This window comes from Amia ocellicauda, chromosome 8 (assembly GCF_036373705.1).
Source record: "Amia ocellicauda isolate fAmiCal2 chromosome 8, fAmiCal2.hap1, whole genome shotgun sequence".
Taxonomy (NCBI): Eukaryota; Metazoa; Chordata; class Actinopteri; order Amiiformes; family Amiidae; genus Amia; species Amia ocellicauda.
Genome location: NC_089857.1, coordinates 14,243,226 through 14,255,366, shown reverse-complemented (window position 1 = coordinate 14,255,366; position 12,141 = coordinate 14,243,226). Strand labels below are relative to the sequence as shown.

At 34.2% G+C, this 12,141-nt stretch overlaps 1 long non-coding RNA gene across 1 annotated transcript; it reads right to left on the bottom strand.

The window, feature by feature from the left end:
• Positions 1-8,313: 8,313 nt before the first annotated feature.
• On the bottom strand, positions 8,314-9,166 carry LOC136755237 (uncharacterized). Its single transcript, XR_010817641.1, has 2 exons — positions 8,850-9,166; positions 8,314-8,677 (listed from the first exon to the last, which is right to left on the bottom strand). It is a non-coding gene; the product is annotated as an uncharacterized LOC136755237 (long non-coding RNA).
• Positions 9,167-12,141: the final 2,975 nt, after the last annotated feature.

Below are 12,141 nucleotides of genomic sequence, written 5' to 3'. Positions count from 1 at the left end.
AACACTTCAGATATGTTTCCGCAAAAAAAGATTTGTGACATGATACATTGTTCAGTTTGAGATGCACAACAGTGTTGCTTTACATCAAGCATTACACCAGCATTTCAGCGCGCTTAGCTTTTACAGCCCAGGTCTGACATTGCGCGCAGCAGTGGCCACATCAGGCGCACTTTGCAGTGCTGGGACTTGAAGTGCAGCTACATTTAATTCACAGAAAGGATGCTACAGCGTTGCGAACTAAACCACATCCCTTTGTGTATCCGTTGACATTTAACATTGCTACAACATTATTAAGTGTGATTTAAGAAATGTTTACTCAAGTAATACACAACACAACTGCCGCAACGTTGTCAAACCGTTGCTTTGTCACCAACCATCCTACAACCTTGTATCAACGTCGATATTTGTTGCAGAAAACGTTTATGTTACTAGGGATAGTCTGTACATAACCACACAAATATACATTCCCCCAGCCACACTTGCACCAACACACACACACACACACACACACACACACTTATACTGCTAACAGTCTTGCCATGTCTACATAAAAACATGTTTCTGCAGTATAATAATATTAATAATAATAATAATAATAATAATAATAATAATAATAATAATAACGCCGATGATGTCGTAAAGTAGACTGACTAAATGCTAGACATGCCGAATAATAATAATAATAATAATAATAATAATAATAATAATAATAATAATAATCCATAAAGAAGATTGCTATATACATATCGTGTTACGAAACAGCAGATGCAACCTGTGTATTAAACATAAGACTAGAACGATTAGATCAAACTCATAAAATGTATTAATTTACGTACCTCCAATGATGTAAGGAAAAAAGGTATCCTCTAAATAAAACCAGGGTTGTACATCTCCATACCACAAAAAAAACTATTTTTTTTAAAGCGCTCTTCTTGACCAGCAAAAACAAAAATCAGCATAAAAAGTAAAAGTCCAATTAACCAATTTACAAGGATTCTTGGCTTTCCACTCCGCATAAGTTACCCCTGCTCTCTGAAGAGTGACTACTCGATTGCCAGACGACACATTGCCTTTAAATGATCTGTGGGCTGTGTGTTGGCTGTGTGTTGGCTCTGCCTCTCCACTGGCCCGGTTGCTGAAAGCCTCTCCGAGGAGCCAATGGCGTTTCTCTCTCTCCACTCAACACGTCTTACCCTCCTCTAAAGAGGGGCTGATGCACCAGCCAAGCCCCGGGCTGCCTGGGATGCGTTCACCTCCAATCTGCATGAGGAAACTCAGCAATCGACACATGCCATATGCACCCAGTCTGTTAACATGGTGGGAGAGAGGGACATGGCACTGGAAAAGATAGCACGCGTCCCTGTGATTGTGAATGCATGTCTGATCTAAGATCTAGGAGATATTTAATCATGCCCTGTTCTGCCCCATACATAGAGCTACCATTCAAAACCACATTTATTTTACTGCACTTTTCATTTGCACCAGTAAATATACAGTAAATGCACATCTCAGACTTTTCTACAATTAAAATAGCTCTTGGATTGTGTTACATTGCAGGCTATACCATTCTTCATTAAATCAGTTCATATTGGTAAACGAAATGCAGAGGTAAAACATGTGGTTGATCTTCATCAATATGCGATTCATAAAATTAGATGCAACCTAAATAAACCAGTCATGAATTGACAGATGTAAATAAGTGCACTTTGCACATTAAGAAAATGAAATCAATATTAACTTTTGATCAAACTGGCAATATTCCCCCATCGACCAAGCTTGGAAAAAACAATTGTGCTGTGTTGTAGTGCCGTTTGCATATATTATTTTAACCGATTATAGTGCATTTGTGAAACGCAGAATTTTCTAAATACCAATTAAAATAAATCTTTAAACGGGCGCCTTCTATTCATGCATTCAAATTATTAATGTATATTAATTAAAAAGAAGAAGAGCGTTTATAGGCTACTAAATAGTACATGAATTCCTTTGTACTCAGTATTTTACAAAATAGGAAAGCAAAAATAAGAAAAGGCATGCAGATGACAAGACAATCGACATTTGATTATTAAACTTAAAGAAAAGTTTACCCTCGGGACTGCACATGACAATGAAAGTTTTGGGCTACTTTGGTGCCCCCTCTATAAATAACGGGGAATGATTCCAATAAGTTATTTGCATTTAAATCGACGTCTACAATATCGATGCTGATACTGAGCATTTGAACCGACATACACATTTAACTTAAAGTTCAATGTTTTAGTCTTTTAAAATCATTAATTGATTATATTAAGAAGAAATCATATCTAGGCTATTTTAAATACAGTACAATAGTGCGCAATTTGTCTAAAAGGCTTTATCTCCAATGCTTGCTACGTGCCCTGTAATTTCAGTGATCAGCTGTCAATCAAAATATCTATTTGTATATCGTTAATCACTCAATAAATGACCAGAACGAACAGACACACCTACATCTATTACAAACACCTATCACCAATAATAATAAACTTTAGGCTAAAATGTTGACATTTAAGTGATCAAGTTGCTTTAATGATTTAACGCGCATACTTCAGTCTTAAACCACAATATACACGGGCAGATTAGAGGCTGAATTTCATATGGTTACTTATTATTATGAATACATTAACATAAACCAGTGTTTTATATATATATATATATATAACACTATGTTTTGCGAGAAATAAACAGCATTTGTGGTTCTTGCATCATGCAGGAACGCGATATATGGCTTTAATTTAAGCTTTTCATATTTCTGAAAGAGCCACATAAAGAAAGCGTCGGGGAGCATAATTTTTGTATCCATTACAAAAAAAAACACATTGACCTTAATTGCCAAAAATAAAATAGAAAAACACGTTTCTTTATTGTAACTAGTTCGTACTGTATTATTGCACTTTTTTATTGCTTATATAGCCTGTAAGTCGCCCTGGATAAGGGCGTTTGCCAATAAATATTATTATTATTATTATTATTATTATTATTATTATTATTATTATTATTATTATTATTAAGAAGAAGAAGAAATAAGAATAAGTAACACTAATCTCTTTCCATATATTTATACAGAAGTAAACAACTTCATTTTGGCATATGAAAAGCATTTCACTGTTCAGTGTAGTCGTATATGTATAGTATGATTGTATATCAACTATATTGTATTTAGCTGCTGTGCAAAATAAACAGACTGCCCCATGTAAGGCCTGGACTAAATATATTTTTGTCCTAGAAATTAATAACCCAGTACTTGAAGGCAAGAAGGCAGTCATCAATTACTTGGGTTGTAATTTGCAATTAGGGGGGGTGTCGACGTTTTTGACATAATCTGGGGCTAAATGAGGGATCTAACGATTTAAGAACCGTTATTCTCATTTATGTTTATTTTTTTTTATCAGTTGCTCCCATCACGTCAATTTCCTGTTGAAATGCATGCATGATAGTAATAAATTGATGGGAACTTAATAATTGAATGGTTTTTTTTATGTCTCCCATAACAAGTACTGTAGCCTATACCATTTCTAGTTCATTGTGAAGGTAAAATAATAGTAATACAAATTTAAAAAGGCATTTAGGCCTATATGAAGGATTTACTTTCAATTTCTAGACAAGTTTGAACATTATCTACATCTACTCTCTTGTTTTTACATATTAGCTTTTTATACTTTATCCCGTGAATTTGTGTTTTGGATTTAACTGTGAAATCGTATACGTTTTAATTAAAATTGGTGATATTAACATTACAATATAATACGAAATAATTAATATAACAACTGGAGTCATTTTCAGCTGCTGTTCCTAAAGGTGTTATGTCACACTATCACATACCTTGAAAGCTTAATGAAGAGAAAGTATCTGACGGTTAGTGTAATAATATACGAACTTGTGAAAGGCTGGCATTATGTATGTACAGTACTTAAAAGTTCAGAATTTTGAGGCTCGCTTCTGTGATTAATAAAATAAATAAGAGGAACAATAAAGTGCAGTTGTTTCCCAAGCCAAAGGGTATTGATGAAGCCATAACAAAGCCCCATCTGGTGCATGTAACCCTCATTTAGATCACATCACTTCTGCTTTTGTCTCCTTTCAGACCTAACCAACACACACAACGAAAAAACTGTCACCACAATGTGTGTGTGTGTGTATGTGTATATATATATATATATATATATATATATATATATATATATATACACACACAGTTTTATTATGAGGTGTGAAGCATACCCTTACTGTTAATTACACCTATTATTTTGTATATTCATATAATTATGCCCGTCTCACAAATATTTTTACAGGCTTGAGATTTATATACGTGAATTGTGTGCTTAGCGCAGACTATGCAGTAAACATATTGAGGAATTAATCAGGCGTTTAAAAAGAATTGCCTATATGACCTTTTGGGTCAACATTAAAAAAAACGTATAATTCAGTGTTACAAGACTTAGTAAGACAGAGACGTTTAACATGAAATCAAACCACAACAAATCAAACATGCTCCGGGCCATTCATTTGAATTTTTAAATACCAGAAGTCTCTCTGCCATCTGAAATGATACATTATGCCCGTGCTTTAGGATTGCTCTAATTCCTTGCACAGCATGACATGCAATTATACATGTATAATATGAAGGGACATGTTAGTCATTGATATTCAAAAGCTTCCCAAAGTTATAGACGTGTATATTTATGTATAGGTTGATAGAAATACACAGACATTACAGGATACTTTAGCATATTTGAAGGGCTTTCGTTTTCAACATTTCACACTGACACAATTCCGATTTCTTACATATTGCCACCGTCCTATCATAAAAAAAATATTAATTCAAAACGCTCGTTTCTCAATAAAGCCTTATAGTGCAATGTAATTTAAACAGATTAATCACATTTTTTATTTGGTTAAAGGATGCATGAGCTTCGTTTGTCCCTAACTCATAATACATAGACTTATTTCATAGGTTTTGAAGATTAAATTAGACAATTATTGGGAGTGGAGCATAATACACAGCGTGGATGTGACCGATTCACTGACGTCACAACCCGCACCGCAATTAGCCACGAGAATGACGTCGCGTTCTGATTTTTCCAACATCACTAACGGGTGGATTGTATTTTACATAAAATATCACTTTTGAAAATGTTTTCTATGAGCCTAAATTGTTATTATATGAATATGATGATTAATTCTTACGTTTTATTTAATTCAGTCTTTTAATGTCCTGGTAGCAAAGTATTACCATTTGACAAATCATCCATGATTGCGATATCTGTCACTTAAATGTATTTTGTATTTCGTATTTGTATTCGTATTTACGTGGGTCTTAGAATGACATTCAAATTCTGAAGCACATCATTTGAAATGTACTCATATATGCAACAAACCCACTACTGAATATAGTTTTCAAAATCTAAATTTCCGTCATTAAGTGCATGATGGTGAAATATTTTAAGAAGATGAAAAGGTGCTGCTATGGTTAAAATGAAGGATAACTGCCTTAAAAAGCAGCCAAGACAATTTAAATATTACATTTAAAAATCCCACTTCGCATGAAATAACATTTTTAAAAATGTTCCAGACCAATAATAATTAATAATAACAACACTGCAATGTCTTATTATTGGCGGTTAACCCTGGTGTATCTTGAAGGGCACTATTTTTTATAAGTCAGTATATAGTTCCTCAGATTATGAATTTGTCTGTAATGTGATATTTATTGAGGGGAGCTGGTTATTATAATTTTAAATGCTACAACATGAAGCAAATGTCATGCATTTTAAGTAATTACCTATAAAACAAATAAGGGAATATGCTGTCTGCTAATCACACCCAGGAGGCTGTTTACTCCCCTTCATCATAATGGGTGTGATGTCAGTTTAGGTCTAATTTAACGTCCACCATTTACCCCCTCACTGTGTTACCATCCTTTGTGCATAAGGTATTATTATTCCTGCAGAGACTTATTTTCAGTGACAAGTCTTGAAATGTCTACTGATACAGGCCTATAAGTTGGAGGCACTGTGGGAACATTTTTATACCATGTAATAGATTTACCATTTAATTTGCTTCAGGTTGATTTCTCTTCGAACTCAGGACATGCTGAAGGTGGTCTAAGAGTGGAACAGGAAGCATTCTGATAAGAAAAGATTACATGCTTTTCAGTTTTCCTTGGGTTTGCTTGTCCCAGAGGAACGACCCAGGAGATACTGAATGATTCAGCTTTTCAACCCTTACCTTTTCAGACTTCCCAAAATGAATTTGATGCATCTGTGTGGAGGTCATCTCGTATCAGACAGACAGTCTAATCTGAGATGACAAAAATAATTTCAGTTGTGACTGTAACACACTCTGAAACCATCTTAGAAGTCATGAAAATTGCCACTGACCGGTAATCTTGTGACTGTTTAACCTACCTGTTTAACTACAAACACTCCGGCTTCATTTGTAAAGATTGTTAAATTAAACTCAACCAATTGAAAACCATTGTAGTTGGTGCTAACATGGATTTAATACATTAGAAAGACGCTTGTTTTCACAACATTATTTCACTGTTGTATATCAGTTATAGATACACACACATTATATCTATATCTCTATATATACATCTATATATATAATTGAGGTCTGTAGATAAATAAAAGCAAAATATACAAGTGCTGTGCACAAACAGTGAGACAAAGACAACATAGTTCAGTGGAGGATCACACTTATCCTGGATGTCTTGCATACTGCAGGTTTTGTAGGTATTTTTCAATCACAGAGAGCTTCAGACCCATACATGTTGCACTTGACAAATTAAAATGATTTCTGCAATAAACTAATGTGGCAGCCCAGTCTGAACACAAACTGGGATACCTCCTAGGTCCTGGCGACTGGCTGTTGCTTACCATTGGATTAGGTTGTAGATTTATGGAGTCAAGCATGAACAGAAACATCAATGGAGGTCATGTGAAACAATTGTTTTAAAAAATGGATATTATTTAGTCAAGACAATACTTTCCATATAGCAACTGCATTGCATGACACAGACCAAGTGTAAGTGCACCCTTACCCAATGTAATACCCAATATTATTGACATATAGAAGTGAAGGACTTGCTCGCTATACCTGCAGGAATACTTGGTAGTAGGTTATATAGAGCAGTAAGAGATTTTATGGAATTTATGCTTATTATTCAGTATTTTCACACTACTTTTTCCACAAATACTGGAATCAATGACTGCATCATGTCTGATTCAAAGGATACATGTGCACATACATTTCATTGCAAGGTCCATCGACCTAAAGAATTATGAGTAACATTTTGCATCACAAAACCTGCTGTTCTGCTATCAAAGACTGGCATGTTGGAACTTACATTGCACTTGTTCATTACTGTCAGGTTTTACATAGTTCCATATCAATGTGTTGCAACAGGAAACTTCAGAAGAAATGTCTCAAAAAGATCAGTTTTAAACATTATTAAGCATGTTTTAGACATTAGATATAGGCTAAGAACCCAGTTTGGGGCATTTGAGCTTATTCTTGACTGGTTAATGTATCCTAATTTCAAAGCCCTTTTACTTTGACTTTAATTTAATCAACATTTAAAATAGTGACAGATCATTATGTACCCTTATAAGAGCTTTTCAAACTGTGCTTTGAATGACCCCCAACAGTTACTGTGAGTTTTGTTCTTCAGTTTCTTAAAACTTAAAAGTTAAAAACACCAACATTTAAAAAAAATCATTTTGCACAAAATAAAACCAACCAAATTATTCTTGTAATGTCTTAATCATGAAACATTAATATTAGTAATTTTTGTACATTTGACATGGTATACTACAGTCTTGCCTTAAACTAATCTTAGACAGGATAAAATACTAATATACTATAATCTATTTGAAATTATTTTGAATAACATTCCTTATATACTGATATGTGTTACTGGGCCTCCATGTACTTCCTTTTGAATACTGAAATAAATATAGTAAGGAATTATTTTCAAATAACATAATTGTTTATGCTACACATAGTTAACTTCTTTATATATATATATATATATATATATATATATATATGAATAGGAAAGGCAAGCATGCAAGTTATGCTGGTCTTTCGCTCTGTCATGCTAGGGTCACGTTACAAGAGATTAAGATAGTGGGTATTCACTGTTAGTCCAAGGCCTTCCTTCAGTAATTTCAACATAGTTAAATATTTCCAAGACAAAACTGAGTCTGGGGTAGTCTATTTGGGTGGCATTTATTTTATTTTTTAAATTAACATAGCACACAAGACCTCAAGCACAAACATGAGCAAGCATTCACAGTAAATGTGTTAATTTGTTTATTTAATCTTTGAAATAAAGAAACACAAAGCGGTACAGATATGGAAAAAGGTGTTACCATTCATGTCGACGAGGACATTGAGTCAATACAAAATAAAAAAAAATTATTCGGATTTGTGGTCATATTTTTAAAGCAACAAACTAACGTTTTAATTGAAAGTTATTGCATAAAAAATGTTCCCGAAAAAGTTAGTCTCCAGCTGCAGGGAAGTTTAATGACAAGGAGGTCTTCACGGACATCACAGATCAATCTGATCGACTCTCTTCGGTAATTAATCTCTTAGCAACAAATTGCACAGAATTAGGTCACAAAGCGGCCGAAGCTGTTTGAAATCCACCCTTCAATCAAAAGAAAGGTTCGACAATAAAGAGATCAATCGAGCCAATTAGGAATGGATGTTGAAACATAAGTGCGCCTCATACCCCCCTCCATTCACCAATATCACCTGGAAAACACAATCCACCAAAAAAATAAAAACACAAGGGGGGAAACCTAGAGAAGGTCGCTTACCTGCTCTATTGAAGAGGTCCGGCTTTAACGCAGGCTCGCATTGGCAGCGGTTCTGTAGACAAGCCTCTTTCCTTCTCCTTTTTTATTGAGCTTCTCCTGTCCGACACCCCGTTGGCATACGGGTGCACTTCAGTGCCAGAAGTTGCTGCGCAGCCCTGCTCTTCTGGCTGCTGTGTCCGGCACGTTTGCGGCGCGCTGCCCGTCCTCCGTGACGCGCGTCTCCCGTAATAACACGCACCGCGGCCCGCCGTCAGCCGGCACACACGCACCGCCGGCACGGACACAGCGCCGGGACGAATGGGAGCCCTGCTGTAACTCGCCAACGATCATTTAACTTAGGTCCCTTTTTTAGGTGGCTAATGTTAGTGTAATATATATGTATGTATAAGCATACAGTTAAATCAATTAGCCGGTATCAGTTGTTATTACAAAACAAAGATTAGTGGTTATCTATCAACGAAATAGCCTCCAGTGGTAATCGCAAGGGGACAATAAAAGCAGGGGCTTAAATCACCTGCAGACTTAACCTCTTTATCTGATGAGAATGGTCTTATATTAACATGATAAAAGAGTTATCAGTTAAGATTTAAGGTTATTTTTTGTCTTACATATACATACATACACACACACACACACACACACATATATATATATATATATATATATATATATATATATATACACACAAATTAAAACATAGAACAGACACACATACACAATCTGTTGAAATCCCGTGTTTAAATCCCTTGTTTTATACGGCATATTCTCCCATTATTACTGGCCTCGGACATACTGTCCATTCGTCCACTTGACAGGTTTCCTCTGAAATTCATCTAAATCTCTTTATATTCTATTTGCCAAGATTTAAACATTTTTAGTTTATTGTAAAATGGGGACATTACCCTTTTCTATAATCAAAATGCACTTATAACTATATATAATATAACTGATTAGATAAATACGTTTCAGATATACATATAGACCCTAACAACATACAGCCATACATTGTTATAACTCAAGTATATCAATAAAACATTTTTTTGTATATAATTGAAGGATTACCCTACCAAGTGTTTTTTCTCCACCGTTTGTCTATGTGCATACCAAACACTTACTAGCCTATAGCTTCACAAGATCTACAATTATTTTATTTAGTCCAATTCCATCATGATCTGTTCCAAAATATATGATCCTGGAAAAGACGAAAAAATAAAAACGCTTCTGTGATAATGACTTCATCTGAATGTACCAAACCCAGCACCCATGCACTTTAATTAAGCAATTTGAGCTCATCAGTAGCCTAATGTTGTAAAATAACGAACTCTATAGTCAGACGTCATTGTGTTGAGTTCAATTACCAATTAAGGATAAGCTTTGCCAAAAATACTCTATATAGGAGAAAAAAACATTTTTCAAATATGTAAGTTAATATAAAAATAAAAATATCCTGCAGAGTAGCATATTGCAATATAAAATACCAGAATATCTTCCATAAAATACGTATGCAAGTATGAATAGAGCAGATATTTATGATAATTTTATATTCAGATGTTTCATGATTTTAAACTCTACTCAGTTTAGATGTTTAAACTCCATAATACATTATACATAATATGTGTATAGGCGTATATGACATACTTATGACAGATGTCAAGTCAAACATATGATTTTTAATTGCGAAGAACATGACCAGTATACCAACCTTAGTTAATAGAGCACGATAGTATTGTATATTTGAATACTCTTAGAAGTGAGTGATTGTACTAACATTTGAATTACGTAATCAAATCCCCATCGATACTGTTGATTGATTGGATTAGATGATAATTTAAGAAAAGGCTTTTCTGAATGTTTTTATGCTATTCTTATTATTTTAGTTTTTAACGCCACAAAAAAAAAAAAGTTACCACACAATCATAATTCTTCCTGTCTGTACTATGATAGTTATAATTTTATAAAGAGTGGTAATATAGTGTGTGTGTGTGTGTGTGTGAGAGAGAGAGAGAGAGAGAGAGAGAGAGAGAGAGAGAGAGAGATTACATATTTTATAACCTATGTTACAATATAGCGACCCAAGAAGAGTAACAGGTGACTACTACAGAAATACAAATCTCTGGTCTGATATGCTCAATTAATTTCCACTAAACCTGTTTTTAATGCAATACGCAAATACACGTTATTATTAATTTACGGTTTATTAGTTATTAAACCTCAAATGGACATCGAACCGAAATGTTGTACAGTTGATAGTTCACTTTATTTTATGGAGTTTAATGTGCAATTTCCCTGAAGTTAATTACATTACAGAATAAAAAACAGCAGCATCTACAAATCCTTGGCTGAACGACCCAGAGAGACTATAAGAGGGGCTACCCAGCTAACAATATCACGTTTCTACAACGTTGTGAGAACGTTGCGTGTCAGCAGGGACATGAGCAATGATGTATACGTTAACACGCATCTGTGTTATTCCTCCCTAATTCAAGATAATGATGGTCTATTGCTTTTTATTTTTCTCAGTTAAAGCAGTACACTACATGATTTTTAAAAATATAAATAGTTAGCTATTGGTATTGCACCTTTATTTTCCTTCAGGACACTCAACTTCAAGTGACAACTCTTATGATTTCTCTTTCGTATCCTTTCATGTCACCTTTAAGGTCGTATTTTAATTTCGGTTTCTAATTATCCTCAACAATCATTGCTCTGCCATTTTCCTCTTCACATAACCCATCCATTTGAATCCGTGACCTGACATTTATCCTTAATCTAATGAAAGCATCTCTATCAATTAAATGATTATTCACAAATATTGCACGAAAAGTTCCATGAAAAAGCAATTATTATTTTTTCAGGAACAGGCAAACACAAAGTTTTTGCTAGACGTGTTCTTTAAAAGAAAATGCCTTTAGCATCATTTGTGCGGCAGAAGCTCAGACATAATTTTTTTGCGGGAAAACCATGATCTAAATTTATATTTTAATGTGAATGAAAACGGGGAATATAACCATGCAACAACTGAAACAAAATACTTAACTATTCTTCACATGTCAGAGAACACAGTGCTTAATTATTATTTTTTATGTATGTTCTTTTCATCTATCTTTCTTTTTCATTTTCATTTTATAAGAGAGAATATGTCATTGGGATAAGCTGCCAGAATGTTAACTTGTACATTCATGTGACATAGAATTGAAGGTATTGTATGTTTCTTACTGAAAGAACAACCCCCTGCTACTTTTCTGTATTGCATCATATAACAAAATATAGGTATTTAATTCCCACAAGCATC